This window comes from Caretta caretta, chromosome 3, assembly GCF_965140235.1.
Source record: "Caretta caretta isolate rCarCar2 chromosome 3, rCarCar1.hap1, whole genome shotgun sequence".
In the NCBI taxonomy this organism is placed as follows: domain Eukaryota; kingdom Metazoa; phylum Chordata; order Testudines; family Cheloniidae; genus Caretta; species Caretta caretta.
The window spans coordinates 155,413,574-155,435,657 of NC_134208.1; the positions used below are offsets into that span (position 1 = coordinate 155,413,574).

Genomic DNA, 22,084 nt, shown 5'->3' on the forward strand with positions numbered 1-22,084 from the left:
GCCGCCAAATTGCCACCGTAGACGGCAAGGGAGAGAGAAGCTGCCGCTGAATTGCCGCCGTTGCTGGCGGAATGGAGAAGCTGCTGCCGCGGAAACTGTCGCCCCTTTCTGACTGCCACCCCAGTCACCTGCTTGGAACGCTGGTGCCTGGAGCCGGCCCTGGGGAAAGTGCTCCAGTAACTTGCCCCAAGGTTCTAGCAGCACATGTTGGCACCCAGGCCATTAGTGTGCATAACCCCGGGGTACCCAAATTCATTCATCACTTGCCACGAACCAATAAATTTGTGGGCGTTTTTAGATCAAAATAATATACACATCCATAATGTTTCTTGTACTTGTATTTTCCAAGGTAAATGAATAGAAGTTGTTGCTTTTTTCAATTCACCCTCTAGAAAAACCTGCACCTGATCACCTTTGTTGTCCTCCTGTAGTTAGAGAGAGGACAGCCACAAGCAAGATTTTAGGACTCGGTGGGCCACAGTTGACACTCCAGCTATGTTTTGGGCATCCTTGATGCAAACACTTTAAACTAAGTTTGTAAATCAAGACAGCACTAGAACATGTTGTGAGAATGAGGTGACTTGATCATGTTGTGAGAATGAGGTGACTAAAGAGGTGGCTCTTTAGTCTAGCAGACAGAAATATAACCAGTTCCTTAGGGGCTGGGAACTAAAGTTTAGACAAAGTCAGACTAGAAAGAAGGTGCATGATTTTCACAGTTACAGTAATTAACCATTGGAACAACTTACCTATGGATGTGGTGGATTCTCCATCACTGGAAGTCTTTAAATCAAGACTGGATATATTTCTGAAAGATATGCTATAGCTCAAACGAAAGCTGAGCTTTATGAAAAAATTACTAGGTAAGGTTCTGTGGCCTACATTGTGCAGGAGATCAGACTAGATGATACCAGTAGTTCCTTCTGGCCTTTAAATGCATGAATCTTAGAAACACAGAAATACAGAGAGTATTTGGTTTGGGAAGGAGTATCTGTGCTCTGTCCTCAGACTGTCAATCATCTTACCCTTTATTTATTTATTTTTGACTAGTACTCTTCTCTTCTCTTCTTTGTGGTGCCATTTAGTGTGGAACAATGATAAATGCCGCACTGCTCCTGCAAGTATTGTATTATGTTAGCCCTTTAGTGCTGGAATATTCTTGATTGTATTCTTTCTTTTTTCTTTAATTTGGGACAATTCCTCCTATGGGAACACTGATGGTGGTGTCTAAATAGAAACTTGCTGAATGCAAGAGACTATAATCATTTTCGACTCTAAAGAAAACATCTGATCCTATTGTTTATGAACTCCAGAAAATTTGAAACTGGATGTAATTCCCACTATAGCTGTAGGACTTACAGCATAAGCCAATAAAGAAGGTCTAGTTGGACAAGTCAACCTTTCTTTATACATTCGTTTCCCACTCCATGCTCTCACCGGCCAGGGGTGTCCTAGTAAATGTTCCTTCACTTTCTGCATCATTCTCCCCATCTTTTTCCCCAACCCTCCCCAGACTTCTTCATCCCTATTGTCTTTAGTTTGGTTTTAAGTTGTATTAAATTAAAGTTTCCCGTGGAGCAGATTTTTGTCTTGAGAGAAGAAAGCGTGGTATTAGCCCTAATAAACATGGAAGTAGCTAGGTTTCATAAGAGTCAAAATTCAAACTTCTGCTAAATGGTAGAGCAGTTTTTAATTGTTAAGTAATATTCAGAGCTCTCTACTTATGACTGTCGAGCCCTTGAGAGGTATGATTATAACGGAACAGCTTGTCACTATGAATTAGCTCCAAGGCCTTGTAAATTGTGCAGTAACTTATCTGTGCAAGTCATTGCATCACTTGCTTGTTGAATAACCCACTGCATAACTTAAATAAGTTACATGTACTAAAGGATATTGCAATGAAACCTACATTTCATTTCCTGAATAAAGTAATGCAGACTTTCATCTCTTAACCACTGAAATGACTGTGTATATTATGGTTGAATATTTATCAGCCTGTTGTTAAAATGTCTAGCACAGATAGATTTAAGTTGAAAAAATGTTGTACTTTATGTATTTGCTATATGGAAAAAATCTTCAGAGAATAAATAAAGTATAAGTGAGAAAAATGAGGAACTGTGCAAATGTGCAGAAGGCATCGTGGCAAACCAAGTAAAAGGAATAAGATTCTTTTTAAAATAGATTTGCAGCTTATGTAGACATACCCACGCGGGCTTTCATCTAGCTAGCTCACTAAAATTAGCAGTGAAGTTTTGGTGGTACAGGCATTAGTGTGGGTTGCACAAATGATTGTGTACCCAGGGTTCATAGAGTAAGTAGCCTGAGTTAAGTGAAAAAGTAAAGGACTGAAACTGTAAAAGGTAAATTGGATTTTAAAATAACAATACAGTGGTACAGAATACTGTACTTTGCATACACTATTCTAATATTTTATTAAAGTCTTTTTTCTGTTGACTCAACTCAGGATTTATGTCTACTGGAACCCCCGCCTCCACTCCAGAACAGTCTCACATGATCAAAAGTACAGTATTGTGCAGTACTTATGAAATAAAGGGCACAGTAAAGGAAGTCTGTACAGCTTGTCTTGCAATATAGGAGAGCTATCTAATTGCAGACTTCAGCAACTATTTTAATCTAATCATTATGTGAGTCTATCAAAGTCAGGTCAAAGTGAGGCCACAGGAACTGTTGTTTTAGTAGTGTAGTTCTAAAAGTTAATCAAGTGTTTTCGAAAACATATAAGAGAAGAAATGAACATTCAGAGAAGTTCATGTTCATTCACTTGGGAGAGGAAGTCATTAACCAAGTTTAATGTTAATAGTGGTGTAGTTGAAGAGTAACTCTATTCCCTTTGCTACTGTTTTATAACACTGATGTTTTTTCTTTAGTTTTGTAGATAAGATGATTCATTTTCAGAGACTTACAAGGTCTTTCTTTCCTTGGCTATGTACACATGCCTCACGTTAATGTTAATACAGATTTCATGGGTGTGTGTCCAAGGTTGAATAGACCTCTGGATATAGACACGAGAGAGAGAATGTGTTACATAATTATTTTGAAACTTGATCTTTACTGTAGATGTACGTTTAGCATCTCAACACAAATGAGATTGGTAGAAGATAGAAGGATTGGAAATAGTAGCTAAAAAGTATCAGTGATGAATTAGTGGTTGTTTGCTTCTTATAATGGAGGATTCGTAAGGATATAGGTTTAAATGGAAAGATCTTGCTTCTTTGCTCCATATATCATCTTATATCAACGAGCATGGTAGCTTCCTTCAAGTATATTGGTAGCTTCCAGCAAGTGTGTACTCTGTGGGCAATAACGTACCTTTTTGAAGCTGATGGGCACACTTGACTTGGGCAAAATGGAAAAAGCAATTAAGCTCCTTTATGTAGTAAGATAGCTGGAGCACTAGAAGTCGCCACCCCAAGCACTGACCAAATGAAAGGCTTGAGCAAAAAATTAACTTCGTAAGAATGAGTTGGTTTCACTGGGAACTGATTGCAAAAGCAGGGGTTGGGGGTATTAATTTTATTTTAGCTGTACGTGTTAGAAGAAGAAAGCAGCCAGAAAAGTAAGGACAAAGCCAGAGAAACACTGATAGCATGACCCTGAGAGGAAGCTGGGAGAGAGAGATTATATTGGGCAGAGCTTTGTCTGGAAAGGAGGCTAATAGCCAGCAAGGACACTGCCTGCTCTGTTTGTTCATACTGTGTTCAGAGAAACAGGTGTTTGTGTCCATGTTTTGTAAATAAACAGGATTGCAAGAAATAAATACCTGACTCTACCATCAATTTCTCCTCCTAATGGAAACATCCTGCAAGGCCTCAAATATTGGCCAACCATTCAGACCAAAAAGGGCAACCGATTGTACTGTTTAGTGTCTGGTCATATTTGAGTCTAGCTGGCTTTCTTAAAGAAGAACTGTTGCTTTACCTTGACATGTATTACAGTTGTCCTTTGAGAAGTTGCTTCTGCAGATTCCTAGTCCAGGAGTTACTGCCCTGCCACACAAATCATAGAACAGTGTAAAGCAGTAAAGTCTCTAGGGGATAGGCGAGAGGAGACATTGATTTGGAACCAAGAACATAAAAGACAGTGCACCCTCTCACAGTTATTCTCTGTCTCTCAGCAGATTTGGTCATGAAGCCAATACCTTTCTCTTGTGTGGAGTTAAATATTAGGAGTAAAGAGTGGCTAGCACTGTAGGGTCCTGGTCCATGACTGGGGCTCCTAGGTGCTACCACAATTCAAATAATAATAAAAATAATAATGTTAATGAGTTTGATAGTTTGGAGGCCTTGTCAGTTTTTCCTCCCATGTGGGACTTGTTCCCATACCATTGGGTGCTGAAAAGAAAATAGTCTTCAAGAATTGTTCCTCTGATTCAATCAAAATATCTGCCAGAAATCGTGACTAATGGCTAAAATTCCAAGCAGATCATCTTATGGTTCCTGCTCTCCTTGGAGTTTTGAACTTGATTGGCTCCACCTCCTCCACAGGATGTTGTGTGAGAAAAGCACCTTCAGCTAAATGTCTGGGAAAACAGGCAGTCCCATGGTCCAGGTCATCTTGCAAATGGAGGACATGGGTTACAGCAGTAAGAGTCTCTATTTATTTGAGATAGTTGGCACACATCTTGATGGTTCTGTGTTTTTAATTAAATATTTGAAATTTTTGTTTTATAAACTAAAATCTCTCCTGATTATTGTATGGTTCTTTTTATTTTATTGTTCGTGACGGTGTGGCTTCAAGAAGAGAGGTGAAAGGTTGTGGAAGGCGAATTTGTGGAAATGAAAGGGAAAGGGACGAGACAAAGAAAGCAAGTGCACAATAATGTAGGTAGCAAGACAGAGGAGAAGGGTGTGATGCACGTTGGTTAAGAGAAGGGAAGATTCGGCAGCAGAAGGTAGGTTAAGCATAATAACAAAAACAATGGTTTAAAAGTAAGAAGCTCAATACTGAGATACAGTGAAGTCAGAAGTCTGTTATGGTTATGACAGGATAGCTTTCTGCTCTTAATGACAGCTAGTCAGGAAAAGGTGGAGCTTTTCAAGGACTATTCCTGGAAAGCTTAGGCTAGCAATGGTTCCAGGAGGCCACTAGGACCAGTTCTTGGGAGTGATTCCTTGACAGTGGAGTCAGCAAAGAAGGGTAAGCTGGCAAACCCAATTCCCTCCTCTGGCTACCTGCCATTTGCTCCCAGTAATGTTTATTCTTTGGCGTCTGATCCTAAAATTCACCCTTGTGTAGAGAGCATCTGCACAAAGATAGTCCCACATAAGTCCTCACAATAAGGTTTAAGTGGAATTTACATGCTACGTAGGTCTTGAGCATGGGGTGAATGTCACCTGTTGAGTTCAGTGGGAATTGCAAGTACTCCCCACCGCTGAGGATCAGGCACCTTGGTGGGAAAGTGGTTTTAGTCACAGACAAGCTACTCTGTTCCTCACTTAACTGGGTACAGTCCAAGGCTAATCCCAGAACTCAATTGCAGTATTGTGGGGAATGAATTGCCCTTTTGCTACCGAGTTTCCATCATTGCCAGGTCTTTAAAGGGGCATTGTCAACCAGTTGTAGTTTCAAATTTGTATTGTATCGTAAATAATTATATAACCTCATCATTATCTATTGAGAATATTTCAACATCACGTTCCTATGGTTCCTTGCTGGATGTTAATATTCTATGAGCTGAATGACATTTTGCAGGCCTTAGTGCTTTGTGTTTGAGGCTTGTAAAGTTGAAGGCAGAGGTGGTTTGTCTCCTTTTATTCTGTTTGCCTGTGTTCATATTAGACTGATATAAAAATGTCAATATTTTAAAGTAGATTTTGTTGATAACAGCGGGTTGAGATCGGACAAATTATAAAACTTAATATGAATGGAAACCATACATAGTGAAAAGTAAATTCGATTTTAAAATTCTTTGGTTTTATGGCAGTGGTTGTAGTAGCAGAAGCAAGCATTTTTTGGTAAAATGTCAGTTTCCATTGGCAGTGTCTGTCGTTTCAAGGAAACATATGTATGGTTTGCATTTTTTGAAGTTTTTCATTTTTTTATTATGTTGCTCTGGATATTTTAAAGCTCATTATTTAGTATTGCTTCATCTGCTTTGAAATGGGAACTACAAGCTCTTTAACAAGTGTCTAGAAAAGTCATCAACTTTCACAGTAGCTTCTTTTACTCTGAAAAGTGACTATGTAGAAATGTCACTACTCAACAGTCTGTCTAGACCACTACTACCATAATGAACAGTTATCTCACAAACGTTAATGAACTTATCCTCAAAGATCACCTGTGAGGTAGGGAAGATGTATTATACCTACTTTACAGGTGTGGAACTCAGAGACAGAGAGATTAAGTAAAAACAACGAGTCGTTGTTTAGATACTAACAAATTTATTTGGGCATAAGCTTTCGTGGGATATAATCCACTTCATCAGATGCATAGAGTGGAAAATACAGTAAGCGGGTATAAATATACAGCACATGAAAAGATGGGAGTTGCCGTACCAAGTGTGGGGGTCAGTGCTAACGAGGCCAATTCAATTAAGTGGTTTCCCTTAGGTCACATAGGAAATGTGTGACAGGACTGGGAATTAAATACTGATTTCCAGAGTCCTAGTTCGGTGCCTAAACAGCAAGACTAGTTTTCCTCTCCATCCTTGCTTCCTGTGTGTATTCAGAGTTATATCTGTTCACTTTCTAAGACAGTAAGCTTTTAGCTCTTTACCATGTTATCACTATAAAGCCAATATACTTCTTGCATCAGCAACAGAATTGTGAAGTAAATTCCAATTGCAGAGCCAAATTCTCACCTGTTACACATGTGCCACAACTAAAGGAAGTGAGGTGGCACAGATGCAATTTAGGATGTAATCTGCCAGCACTAGGGTGTGCCTGCTAAACCCAGGGTTGTGAGTTCAATCCTTGAGAGGGCCATTTAGGGATCTGGAGCAAAAATTGGAGATTGGTCCTGGTTTGAGCAGGGTTGGACTAGATGTCCTCCTGAGGTCCCTTCCAACTCTGATACTCTATTCTATGAAGTAACTGGAGTGGAATTGGAAGACAATTGGATTGTGCAGGAGTACTTTAGAGTATAATTTGAAAACAGTGAGATTGCATGGGAGTGAAATTGGAAGAGGGTGAGGTTGCACAGGTGTCAAGATTTTAGGAACTTTATTTCTGGAGGTGAAACATGAGCAGAAAACAAATCATTTTGATTTTCAGCTCCCAGGCTGAGTTTGAAATATGAGCAGAAAAAAAATCATTACTTGTAAACTGAATAAAATTAATAAGGAACCATTATTAATTGACTGCCATTTTTACACAGACACTTGTCAGAGGAGAAACACACTTTAATTGCCTCCGTATTCTACTGAAACACTATTTAGCAACTACTCAACAAATTGCAAAGGCTTTCTCTCTCCTCTAACAGCATTAGTGCCATAAGAAGGATAAATGCGTCTTTTCTCCAGCAGTGGGACACCATAGTCCCAAATCTATGCTAAGTTTGAGCACAGATTTTTCTACACTGACAGAAACCACTGCTGTACTTACAGTGCAGACTTCAAATGGCTCAAATAGGCAAGGTTCAGCTTTATAGTGCACCAGTGTTTCATCACTGCTAGGAGAAGTTGCTATAGAAACTGGTGCACCAGAAACAATACAAAGAAGTGGGGAAACCAGAGGAGGTAACCCTTGGGAATTAAAAAAAAAAAAAAGAGAGAGAGAGAGACAGAGAGAGAGAGGGGAAGAAAAGTCATTAACACGTGGCATGCACATGACAGACAGCAACTCCCCCCGCCCCCCTCGAATCCCACTGGAGAGAATTACATAAGAGTTAGAGACAGAAAGACCTATTAGGTTATCCATTCCGTTTCCCAGGGGCCAGTGCAGGATAGTTTCCTTTGGTTCATTTTCTGGTATTTTGTCCAGTCTAGCTTTTAAAAGTCCAAAGCAGTAAGGTTTAATGGGGCTGGAGGATAATGTCACTCAAAAGATAGAAGTGATTATAAAGCATTTGCCAGGTTAGTTTTACAACATCCTATCATATGCTTTCCTTTTATTACTGGAGACTGTTTGAACAGACTCTTAATTTGTGCTGTGAAGTATTTCCCATATAAGACTAAACAAAGAATACAGAAACTTTGTTTGAAGGACATATTTTAAATTTATCGTTTTCACAAGCTGGAGGGCACAGTCTTTCTAAAAAGTCATCCCAAATTGCACTGCGATTATTTTGTATTATAAGAATGGGGTAGTAAAAAACCCAAAGTTCAGCAGATCTACCACTAACAATAAATAAGATAAAAGCTATTCAGTGGAACTGTTTGTGTCTTTCTTGAAAAGTCCCTTTGAAGTATATAACCTCTTCTGGTTTGTGTAGCCCATAGAGCTAACTTTAGCATTTATTTTATTCAGCAGTAATGCAAGGAACCTACAGGTCTGTATCTTGTAAGAAATTGGCTTCAGTAGTTAGCATAAGACTTGAGGCCTGTGAACATTGGCATAGATAAATGGTCCAACCATCACCCCTAAGTTTTGGGGAACAGGAAATGGAGTGTGGAAGGGTGAATTTTGTTCATAACGACATCAGCAAACCACAGGAACATGAGCTAACACCAGCTGCTGGATAGAACATCCACAGTTATCTGACCGCAAGAGTGCCGTGGCAACAAATTGACATATATGATAATAAGTTGAGATAATTAATATGCTAATCTATAGGAGAATGACATCCCAATATTAGTAAGATGAGGAAATACAAATGAGGAAGACGAGAGAAACCCCTACTGACTATACATTAGATGTAGTGGTGTCAGCATAATTTTTTATAAAAAGGATAATGGTCACTGGTGATGATGAGGAAGGTGATGCTGACGAGGAAAATCATGGCTAACATTTCAGGTTTTTCTGCAAGGGATGGTGTGAGTATATGGATGTTCAGATGTACATTCTGTATTATCTCTCTCTACCTTACTGGTTTAAAGTGTTTGTGACTTTGCTAAATGTATTAATAAACTATTGTAAATATAGAAGGGCTCCTACAGTGTGAGTATTGCAACTGTGCACATCAGGGTTCTCCACTGTACTGTAATTTTAATAATATTGGACCTGATCTTGAGACAAGAACCTGTTAAACCTCAAAGTGATAACTGGGAATTCTTAAGTAATCAATATAATTACTACATAGTCATTAGATCAGGCTAAATTTGACAAGGACAGAATAGTGTGTTGGCATTGTGGCCTTGTCTAATCTGATGCTTTCTGTAAAGTTTTGCACCATTGCACTATTACTAGTGCTGCTCTCCTGGTGATGGGAATAGTGGGAACTCTAGTGTAGACAAAGCACTGGTATTTTTACCACCATGTCCTCTAATCTCTGGTAAGTGGCCAAATAGCAAGTGTGAAAAATCAGGATGTGGTGGGTGTAATAGGCACCTATATATGACAAAGCCCTGAATATCAGAACTGTCCCTATAAAATCGGGACATCTGGTCACCTTAATCTCTGTGCAGATCAAATCTAGATGACATAGTAGTAAAAATGCTAGTGGTCACCAATGCCTGGTCTACACTATAGCTCCCATTGTTACTACCACAGGTAGGAATTTTAAGAAAAATCTCAGTATAGACATGGCAATGGCAAAATGCTGTTCAGTCATTCTCAAACCAGAAAGAGTTTCACACTTCTGAAGAACAGTTTTTATAGGAGATGCATAAATTCCAGGCTCAGTGTAATCCACAAGATAAACAAGTTCAAACTTCATAATATGCAGAAATAGTTTATTCCAATATAAGTCATTGTTTCCATTATTCAGAAAAACACATGGGCTATGGAAAAACATTATAATCAAAAATAACCACTTCTGTATTTTAGACTTTTAAGTTGGCCTTCTGCAAAGATGTTATATGCAATCATAAGAGATGTTTGGGGAGGGACAAGTTGGATGGCTCAAGGTCTTCAAAATGGGATGTATAGCCTTGCTCTTCTCGGTCACCAGTTCAAATCTAGCTGAGGTTTATAGTGACTGAAAGCCATTCCTATCCAATATGAAAAAGAGTTGGAGGCCTTTGTCCATTTCAAAAGGAGCATGTTTCCATCACAATACACACCCCCGAAGTTGTCATTAGTTGATACTTTGCTGGCAGTTTCCACAGAGAGGCCAAGAACTAAATGAGCATACAGCACTAACCTTCTGCCCCAGAGGTACCTGGCTGGATTAAAGCTGACCAAGACAAAGATTCACCAACATTTCCCCCACCCCCAGTCTTTCCATTCCATTAGGCTGTTCATAACCCCTCTAGGAAATTCACCTTCTGAGCCTTTCAGTGGACTCCTGGCTTACTTCCTAATCCTGAATACTTGATCTTCCTATCAACTGAGGCAGGAAAATTTCACATGGTTGTAAGGGTCCACCATTCCACAGATCTTGTTTCAGGACTGGGTCCTCAATGAGTAGTAGTCTTCCTTCTGTGTCATTATTAAATTAATGCTCCAGCATGATGCTATGGGGTATGAATTTCAGACACAATGTAAATCCTGGATATTGCCAACATACAGTTATTAAAGGGACTCCACTTAAAATGACACACTTCTGATTTTTTTAACCTTCTACTGTTGTTATTACACCTAAGATTAATATATAACCCAAAAACTTAAGAGAAAGCATACATTTTTCTCTCTTTTTCAGTTGCACTTGGTACATTTGACAGCATTTCATGTATAATCAATTTAATTCTTTCAGCTGGAAAGGCAGTCAGTTCCCCATGTTGTCTGCATGCATCTTTCACACAGCAACAAGAGAAAGAAAATCATTTTTCAAAATAATAAAATGTGATTACAAAAGCACAAAACTGGCGGGGGCCTCGGGGGCAGGTGGAGCACCATGAACTGCTTTTAATTCACTTTTAAAATCTACTGGGTTACAGATTTCCAGCTGAGAGTGTTCCTTTGACAATCCTATGGACCTTCTGCAGCAGAAGGGATGTTAGTCCTAATATATTTACCAAATTCTAATCCAGGTGACCCTACAGACCTAATTTGCCCCAGTAATTTCAGTTGAATGTTATTCTTCATTCTTTCTCTTTCTCCTCCCTTAAAAATATTACCACTGTGGTGTCACTGACATAGAATGGCTGATGCATTTCCAATCAATTGATAAGTTCACTTCATTGGTTGATAGTGATTCCTGTACTTATGGACCAGATTCACCCCTTCAGTCTGCACTTTGAATCAGCAGAACTTAGGCTACAGGTTTTCAGCAGCAGAAAGTCAAGGGAGGAGTGGTGAGATACAGTAGCCAAGCCAACTATAAGCCCTGATCCACTGAGGGATCTTGACCCAGCCACCGCAAAGCCAAACGTGCTGGTGACGAGGCCAGGTCAGACAATTCAGGAGGTGCACTGAATCAGCAGATCTCTTATGGAGCCTTCACCGGTGGAGCTCCCACAAGAACTTCATGGAAGCTGCTTTCTTTAGTAAAACCCAGTTGGAGGAGGTGCAATGGTACCATCACCTGCCTTCTCCCAGTGGTGAACGCCTCCCCTGGTGTAACTGCCCTAACCTATGCAGAGGATACAATGTTCATGTCCCTGCACCCATGGTCTGAATCTGGTCCATGGTCTGTAAGAACATAAGAACAGCCATACTGAGTCAGACCAAAGGTCCGTCCAGCCCAGTATTCTGTCTACCAACAATGGCCAATGCCAGATGCCCCAGAGGGAGTGAACCTAACAGGTAATGATCAAGTGATCTCTCTCCTTTTTCATGTATACAATTCATGGTGTTATTGGATAATGTTACATATTTTGTCCTTTAAAAGTTATCTGATTCTTACAAGGAAATATACATATATAACATATCAGAACAGATGCAGGAGTAAATACTAAACAATTGTCACTAGCCAGTGCCAGATCGGCTCGCCAGGTATGTTTCTTATACACCTCAAATAAAGTGTATGTGTTTATACCTCTTAAAAAAATTCAAACTCTTAGTCAGTCATTAATCTCATGTGGGTGGTAGACTGTCTACATAATCCCCAGTGCTTCTGTGTGTTACTGTTCTCTCTACCAGAACAGAAGTGCATTTGTATTTCTGATCTCCACCCACTGCAGGAGGTTTCATTCCCTCATTACATACTGTATGAAAGTATGGAGGTAGAACAATCCTTTCAATGAAATGTGATAGAATGAAGTCATTCCACCCCAATGTCCAAAACATAAATGAATGCTTAGCACTTTTCATTGAGTCGCCCAACACCCCGGTGTGGTATGTATGTTGGCATTACTAGCCCCATTTTACAGCTTTGGAAACATATTGCTCTAACAAACACGAAGTGCTTTTGTCTGTATGAACAGTTAGACTGAGGCAAGTTGGCATGTGAATCAGCCCCATGCTAGACAGCGCAGACTGACTGACATGTGTTAACAGCTCATTAAGGCCTGGTCTACACTACAGAGTTAGGTCGACGTAAGGCAGTTCACGTTGACCTAACTCTGTAAGCATCTACACTAAAATATAGCTCCCACCGATGTAACTCACTCACTGTGCCAACTTAATAACTCGACCTTCATAAGAGGCATAGTAGTTAGGTCAACACAGTGTCAGTGTAGGCATTGCGTTGCTCACATCGACTGTTGCTGCATTTCAGAAACAGTCCCACAATGCCCCCATACTGGCAGTTAAATTGGTGCAGGTGCTCCTGGTGAGGGAGCGCACCACCGACACACAGAGCATAATGTGAACGATTCCATTACTGTGGTGGCTGTATGTCAACATGACTTAGGTCGGCTTAATTTAGTAATGTACATTTGCCCTAAGAATTTGAGACTTGCCTACTATGTAAGAAGTCACTGTTAAGAGATGTTCAGTCCATGCTCTAACCACTAAACCACACTACTGTCTCTGTCTTTAAAAAGTTAGATAAATATCAAGAATTGATTTCTTTGGTAGCCATGTTGTCAAGTATACAGTATATCTCCCATTCCTTCTCATAGTATTTAACACAGAAGTAATTTTTTCTTTTGTCCTTAGCTACAGTATTACTGAGGCAGTCATGTTCCTGTCTTGTACTGCAAATTCTTTACAAATAGATACTGGGAGGGTTCCAGTTAAATATATGGTAGAGATAAAAGATAGGGTGAAAGCACTCCTGTTTCTTTTTTTATGGTCTGAGTACCTTATCTTTTCTTTGAGATTTATAAACATGGGAGACAAGTGCAGCCTGGAAGAGGGGGCTGGAAATGTGAATTGGAGTATTGTAATATAAAACAAATTCTGGGTTGATTATAGATAGGAAATTATTAACACACCGGACCTCTTCTTTAAAAGAGAAAAAGTGTTTCCTCTCCTTTTTGTCTGTGGTTTATTTACCTTGCTTGCGAGATAGCACTGAAATGAAAAGGTCTACATAGGACCCTATTGTTACAACTTTGGATGTACATAGTTTCTAGAAAAATAACCTTCAGTTGCACTGCCCGTGGGGGCACAGTTTACAGTTCTGTAAGTTAGTAATGAATCACTCTGTTTCACAGGCTGACTTTCATAGTCTGTTTCGTGTTTCACAATCCAAGGTTTGTTTATAATGTTTCTTATTTTGCAGGTAAAATGTACAAATACTCAGGCTCAATCTTTACTTTAAAATCTAAATTTAAGCCCTAGGGAGGGAGGACAGTTATTTAAAGAGGTGCATAGAGGGATAACAGTGGGTAAGGAGATGAAATAAGGGGAAAGCGTAGACTGGGTCTAAGGAAATTGATACAGATTAAGCAGGGGTGCACAGAGGTTTTTGGAGGCCTGGGACAAAATCTGAAACGGAGGCATCCCCACCCTTCCAAAAAAATTACCGCTAATGGGAGGCCCAGGAGGCAGGGGGTTGGTTTGGAGAGCGAGCCAGCCCACAGTCATGCTGCAGCAGTGTCTCAGCTCCTGTCCCATGCAGCTGGGCCCTGCTCCCCACTCCAGGTGTTGCAACCTGGTATGCAACAAATGGTGGGCCACATCTGAGTGGTGTTGCGACCCCACACCTCAGGTCAAAATGTCACTTGGTTTGGGGGCCTTCTCAAATGTGGGAGCCTAGGGCAAACTGTCCTTTTTGCCTCATACCCCTCCCTAGGCAGGTCTGTGATTAGGCTGTGATTTACCCTTTGCTTGTAGCAAGACTAAAGCCTGATCTACATTAGAAAGTCATACCAACAAAACTCTCCATTCTTCTGTAAAGCTTGGTGTGCATCCATACTTAATTGTGTCTCCTACAAAAAACCTCCCACTTTCTCCAGCTGTTATACCTGTTTCCAGAGCAATATAGGCCCCTTGCAGTTCAGTTCTGTGGGCACAGTGGCACTCTGGACTCACATATACCTACACCCCTGTAAACAGTCCTTCAGCTGCAGCCCCACAAAGCAACATTCCCTTAAAGAATTCCCTCTCCAATAGTACATTTGATTGAACTCTGCTGCCCAGGAGGTCACAGTGGCCAGAAGTTCACCTCATTTTAAATGCCCAGTGCAGTCTTCTTCACAGCCACATCTGTTCCTCTTAGCTGCCACCTTTTGATGAAAACATGGCTTCTTGCACTCCATCTCATGCTGTTGCTTTGTCCAGGAAGAAGGTGCACTATGGGGAGAGGAGCCATGTGCAGGCACAGCTACCGCCCTCCCTCAGGAACAAGAATATTTACAGTGACTTGGAAAGGAGATGGTAAAACTCTAAATTCACTCTTGAGTCCGCTTCAGTTGAATCTCTCTAAGCACTGCATCCTTGCAAATACAAAAGGATTGTATGTGCTGCCCTTACAGTGGAACAGAGAGCTGTGTTCCTCTTTGTTGCATCTGAGTTTGCAGTGGCGAGTTCGTAAATGTCATATGAAAGTGTTTGATTATGGGGGCATTGTGGGCATTTGACCCCAACCTTCAGAATACTCTGAGAGGTATGTGAGTATCCCACAACGTAAAACAACAAGAAGGTCAGATCATATATCTGTGTGTGTGTTCATTAACCTGTGTACATGAGACAGTTAGGAAGGTTAGTTAGGATATCTGGGTGCAGAGTTATCAATATGTTGAGGACACTTATCTCTGTACCTCAGTCATGCTTGATCTGAAAAGAGCAGTTAAACAACCAGCCTCACATAGGAGACCGTTTTTATTATAGGTGGAGCTGGTAGCACTGCTTATTAGTAAGGTTGCTCAACACTTCCCATAACAAGATCCTGTTTTCAGTTGCTTACAAAAACAGGACTGGGACAGTGAAGAGGCTGAAGAGGATGTGGGCAGAAGTGATCAGGTTTGAGGAAACAAGATACAGAAGGGTCTATGACCAGTAGAGCACATTCCTTTCCAGAACCTGGAATGGAACCCCAGATTCCTGAATTTCAGCATCTCTCTGCTGTCAGCAAATACCCGTGAAACCCACTGGCAAAGTGTGTCTCTCATCCCCCTCAAGTGCTAGAGGATGGCAACCTACTACTCATATCAGTTACTCTGATAGCTCAAGTGGTAGAGGTCTGTGTGGTGGAGCTAAAAGATCCAACCCTGCTGATGACCCAGATGAGGGCTGATAAGGTTTCAACTGGAGTATTGTGTCCAATTCTTGGTGCCACATTTCCTGAGGGATGTGGACAATTGGAGAAAGTCCAGAGGAGAGCAACAAAAATTGTTAAAGGTCTAGAAAACATGACTTATGGGGAAAGACTGAAAAAACTGAGTTTGTTTAGTCTGGAGAAGAGAAGACTGAGGGGAGAAATGATAAGTTTTCAAGTACATAAAAGGTTGTTCTTGTTAACCTTTGAGGATAGGACAAGAAGTAATGGGTTTCAGTTGCAGCAAAAGTGACAGGTTTCAGAGTAGCAGCCGTGTTAGTCTGTATCCACAAAAAGAACAGGAGTACTTGTGGCACCTTAGAGACTAACAGATTTATTTGAGCATAAGCTTTTGTGAGCTACAGCTCACTTTCCACTACATGCATCTGATGAGGTGAGCTGTATGCTCAAATAAATTTGTTAGTCTCTAAGATGCCACAAGTCCTCCTTTTCTAGTTGCAGCAAAGGAGGTTTAGGTTGGACATTAGGAAAAACTTCCTGACAGGGTGGTTAAGCACTGGAACAGACTGCCTAGGGTGATTGTGGAACTTCGGTCATTGGAGGTTTTTAAGAGCAGGTTAGACAAACGCCTATCAGGAATTATCCAGTTATTACTTTGTCCTGTCTTAAGTGCAGGGGACTAGACTAGGTCACCTATTGAGGTCCCTTCCAGTCCTACACGTCTGTGGTTCTATGATTATATCATATGATGAAATTTGTTTTTTCAGTTTGTTTTTATAAAATGTAGGAAATTACACACAAAATAACTGTGTTAAAAGAACCATTATTAAGGTTGAAAAGTCAAGCACTCAAAAGTTAGGAAACACGGGAATTAAGGTTGCCTAATTCAGCCCCCGTAGTATGTATGTTTTATGATAGTCTAGTTACGTGATCATATACTGTTTTTTTCACAGGATCCCTGCATTTTTTAGTGTACAGGAGGGACCTGCTCTGGGGATACAGTAGAACCTAAGACCTTGTCTATACTACAGGAAAAAGTCGATCTAAGCGACGCAATTTGAGTTATGTGAATAGTGTAACTCAAGTCAATGTAGCTTAGATCTACTTGCCACGGAGCGCATACTATGCAATGTCAATGGGAGACGCTCTCCTGTCGACTCCCCTTACTCTTCTCAATCCAGTGGAGTACAAGAGTCGACAGGAGAGCGATCTGTGGTAGATTTAGCAGGTCTTCACTAGATACGCTAAATCAACCGCCGATGCATCGATCGCCATGCATCGATCTCCCAATAAGTGTAGGCAAGCCCTCAGAGTTACAAACACCTCAGGAATGGAGGTTGTTTGTAACTCTGAAATGTTCATAATGCTGAACAAAACGCTGTGGCTGTTGTTTCAAGCGTTTACAACTAAACATTTACTTAATACAGCTTTGAAACTTTACAATTCAGAAGAAAAATGCTGCTTTAGCCATCTTAATTTAAATTAAACAAGCACAGAAACAGCTTCCTTACCCTGTCAAATCTTTCTTTTTAAACTTTTCCTTTATTTTTGTCGTGGTTTACGTTTAACACAGTACTATACTGTATTTGCCTTTTTTTTTTTTTTTTTTTGGTCTGTGCTGCTGCCTGATTGTATACTTCCAGTTCTAAATGTGCTGTGTGGTTGATTGGTCTGTTTGTAACTCTGGTGTTCATAACTCTGAGGTTTTATTGTATATGAAATGGAGCAGGGATTTTCTTGGTTATGACATACCTCCCCTGCATACTGCTACCAGTTTTGTTTAGAGTTTGAACTTTTGAAAGAATAAGCATAACGTTTTGTTCAGAGTTACAAATAGCCTCCATTCCTGAGGTGTTCATAACTCTGAGGTTCTACTGTACCACTAAAAGGAATATAAAATCAAATGTCGAAAAAAAATGTCTTTACCACCGATCTAATCAGGAATCAAAGATTTGCATGTTATATTAACTTGTAAGATTAGCTCCAAGGTAAATAATACTTTCTTATTAACTCTGGAGTTGTTTGCATGTGTGATGTGAATGGTTAACATTGTTCTGTTCCAGACCTCAGTGTTATTGACCTTTGAGAAGGTAAACAAAAGAAGCTTACTAACTCCTGGCATAATTTTTCAGGCAATTGTAAGCCAGGGTTTGTTATTTAGATAACAATATTGAAAATATACTGAGCATATCCATTAAATTACATGACAGCACAAAAGCAAGAAAAGCTCAAATGTGTATGTATTGTTTTTTGTAGCTTCTTTTATATTTAGAAAACATCAAACTATTTATAAGCTGTAATTAAATCTCTTTGATTCATTCTTGATGTGCAAATCACTTTTTCTTTTTCATTTTGGAATAAACACAGAATAAAAAGTTAGGGGCAATGTTGAGGTTCTTTGCTCGGGTTTACTCAGCACTGCCATAAAAGTTTTACCTGAGTAAGGATCAGAGCTTTGCCAAATTAGGGAGTTGACCCTATTGGTAATTAGTCTGTAAATGTTAGTGTAGTCTAAGTCTGAGTGAAACAAGTGTCTTTCTGTTTTTAACCCTACTTGTGTGCTCCTCTGGCCAATTATTGTGTTATTTAAAATAATTATTTTAAAAAAATAAGCCAAAGTAAAAAATCAAAATGATTAAATTATGCTGAATCTGAAACTGAATCAGAAAGCTTTACTTTCCTGAACTAGTTAATAGTTTAAATTTTCCAACGGAAGCGCTTCCATTCCTGGGAGAGAAGGGGTAAATGGGACTTCTTTTGACAACCTTTTCATTTTAAAACCAAGACTAGTTTGACAGCAAGATTTGTACCTTCCTAAGTAAATATTACTATTTAACCGTATGACTTGTGGAAGCTTGTTAAGTGACGTGACTCACCTAAAGTTATTTTTAGAGATGTAATTTGTACTGTTTAGAAGGGCAAAAAAAAATGCTGGTAAAGAGCTAAATCCCTCATTATGGTTTACAAAGCTCATGAAACAGCATCCATGCAAAAGATGACTAAGCAAGGGTCTATTGCCACTTTTAGGAATTTACAGACATGAATCATCCACTTATTGTCTGCAGATACACCACCAAGGTACCTGTGAGTCAGCTTTGATTTGGAAATAGCACTTGCATTCAACATGAATACTTTTTTTGTGTTTCTTAAGTATCTGAGTACTGTGGCTAAATAATATGCTAAACCAAAGCTTGCTTTTGTAATCTTCACAATTCAGATGCTCACTTAAGAAAGTGTGATTGATTTTGCACTGTGATGCATTCTACATAGTAAAATATAAATGTGGTGTGCGCTTGATATAATTTTGCCAACACTTAACTCTGTACCCTTGTATACTATACAGAAGCAGATTTTATCTGTGTTCTATAATACATAATTATATCATTTGTATAACCAGTGAAGGGTAAAAATCTTCTCCATCACACCTTTGCCTCCTCCACAAAAACACAGGTTTGACCAAGAGCAAAATATGACCCTTTATCTTCAAAACCCCTTGTAAATATTAACTTATAACATGTTTGCTTATTTTATGTGATGTGAAAACTTTGGGGCTGAATTCAAACTTGACATAAGAAACTACTACTTTATTAACTCCAGTGGACTTATGCCCGCTATGCCAGCAATGAATTTGGCCCTTAATGTCTACTTCTGAAATAATAGCTGGCTATTTGAGATGTGTAGAGCAGGTTAAAGTTCAGAGCCATTTCCTGTTTTCTTGAACTATAGGTGTGGTTGTGCTCCATAATTAGGGTCACATTTTTGCTTCATGAGACTCAGCTCACATCCTTAATTAGAGAAGCACTTGGTTTAAAAAATGGGAGTTTTGGTTGTCCTTTGTGTTCTTAGGTGGACAATAGCTTTAGAAATCAAAGGCAGCTACTATTACTTTTCAAGATTTGGCTTGAAGTTCAAGGTGGTACTGCTCTTGGCCAGGAGTGGACACTTCAAATGTAAACCTATCTATTTTGATCGTCTGGTTCCACGGTTTACATTATATTTGACTCCTGAAAGCCTCCCTAAATGTTTTGGATCAGAAAAGGAGGAAGCTCTTTCTTTCTTTCTTTCTTCTCTTGCTGTACCTCTGTTGAAAAAATACTCTGAAAGATGAACGGCTAATCACAGGAAATGAGAGCTTCTCTGAAGTGACAGCAATGTCTCTATAGTGCTTTTAGACAGTAGCTCTACTGCTATATACTTTTTCTTAAAAACAAAGCTTTTGGTTTAGTTAATGGGAGGAAAAATGCTATTATTGCCTCTTTCACATAGGGAGAGGTTTTCAAAATCAAGCTAATGGAGACCAGAAATTCTCTAGTAAAAAATGAAATAAATAGAGATAATATGATTTAATTTCTTTACTGGAGTTTGCTATCCTTCGTACTTACAAGCAAACAAGTGTTTCATACCATTTGCACAGTTATTTGAGGGAGGGTTTTCCTCAAGGAATTGATTCTGCAGAGAGAGCAGATAAAGGTTGTACTAAGAAATGGAGTTTCAATATACAGAATTAGACAAAGTAAACTTCCAACTTCAAAACTGAGTACCAGTCTCCTGGGGTTTCCGTTGCTCTCTACAGAGCAGCTCTTTTGATTATTTGGCATAAGAGTAATGTCTGTAAGAGAGAGGAACAAGTAGTTTGCTTACTGATAAGTGGCTCAATGTGTGGCAATTCTTTTTCAGGGATATCGTGCATTAACTATGCCACCAAGAAGACTTTGACAAAGTATTTCATTTTTTAATCTAATATTTCTTTTTCTTTAACATAGTAATGTTCTTCCCCAAAATTGATCTTGATAATTCTTGACGTCTGATTTGTGTCCATCTAACATTCAAAAACCAGTCGGAGAACACTTCAATTCCCTGGTCACTCGATTACAGACCTAAAAGTAGCAATTCTTCAACAAAAAAACTTAAAAAAACAGACTCCAACGAGAAACTGCTGAATTGGAATTAATTTGCAAACTGTATACAATTAATTTAGGCTTGAATAAAGACGGGGAGTGGATGGGTCATTACACAAAGTAAAACTATTTCCCCATGTTTATTCCCCCCCTCCACCCCCGACTGTTCCTCAGAGGTTCTTGTCAACTGCTGGAAATGGCCCACCTTGATTATCACTACAGAAGGTTTCTCCACCCCCCTCCTCCTGCTGGTAATAGCTCACCTTACCTGATCACTCTACTTACAGTGTGTATGGTAACACCCATTGTTTCATGTTCTCTGTGTATATAAATCTCCCCACTGTATTTTCCACTGAATGCATCCAATGAAGTGAGCTGTAGCTCACGAAAACTTATGCTCAAATAAATTTGTTAGTCTCTAAGGTGCCACAAGTCCTCCTTTTCTTTTTGTGGATACAAAGTAACACGGCTGCTACTCTGAAATCAGTCCATCATGTTACCTCTGAAATGTATCAAGTAAGCTTTTGTGTGGGCTGAGTCCCCCAGTTAATCAGAGCCTTATCACGACATAAAACTCAGACACTGGACTGAACTTATTGAACTCACTGAACTGGCCAGACATCAGTACTTTAAGTGATCTGCTTTAGCCTGAGACCACAGCTGGAATGCCTCATTAAGTTTTGTGTATCTCATTACCATAAACATATGGAGGGAGTGACTGGGGTTGGCAGGCTTGATTTGGAGTGCAGGGGAAATAAGGCTTGTCCAGTTCAAAGAGTAGGAAAATTTAAGCTATCAGAAAATCTTTCTGAGATTGCTATATCTTAGGCTGTGGAAGAGGCTTTCAAAGGAAGTGGTGGAAGCATCATATCTTGAAACATTTAAAAATAGGATACACAAAGCACTTGCAAATATATTGGAGGAAACAATCCTGCTCTGGCATAGAAATGGGATAGATGATTTAACATGCCTTTTCCATTTTTAGTTGCTATTATTCTCAGCAATTTTACAGTTGGTGGTTAGCTTCTCTTTTGATACTACATCTGACATTATTCAGTCAGGATCCTTGACGTCTCATTAGGTAGAATTGTGAAGTCACAAATGAAGATTTCTGAGGTCCCAAGTTCCCATGAATGAGCTACAATCTTACAAAACTAAATTGGTGAGCTGACTAAAGAATTTGTTCTTTTGTCTCTTAGGGTTAGTGGAATGCATCATTTTGGGATATTAAATGGAATAGTGAGGGGTGCTTTAAGGGCCAAATCCCGTATCACTAAAGACAGTGCAGGTTTTGCCACTGACTTCAGTGGATGCAGGATCAGGCCTTAAAAGTAAATACTGAGATTGATGTATAAGTAAAAGTCTTAAAACAAACTAGGGAGATTTTTTAAGTCTACCGAATATAAAAGACCCAAGAAAATGTTATACTCCAAGAACACGTTTGGCAATTAAAAGGTTAAGTTTTACCAGTTGAAGAGTCTCTGGAATACTCTCTCTTGTAGACTGGTTTGTTGATCTAACAGACCTGACTAATCTTGAGATGGCCTCCTTCTTTTTGGGTGATAAACAAGGGGAGTTAAAAGAGATAGGATCTAATTCTGGGGATACTTAAGAGTAAAAAGTTTCTGATATCAGTAACT

General features: G+C 39.5%; 1 protein-coding gene across 5 annotated transcripts in view; it reads left to right on the plus strand.

Annotated features, from left to right (window-relative positions):
* Positions 1-22,084, plus strand: part of BABAM2 (BRISC and BRCA1 A complex member 2) — a 306,338-nt gene that overhangs the window by 255,963 nt on the left and 28,291 nt on the right. The gene's annotated exons all lie outside the window — the stretch shown is intronic.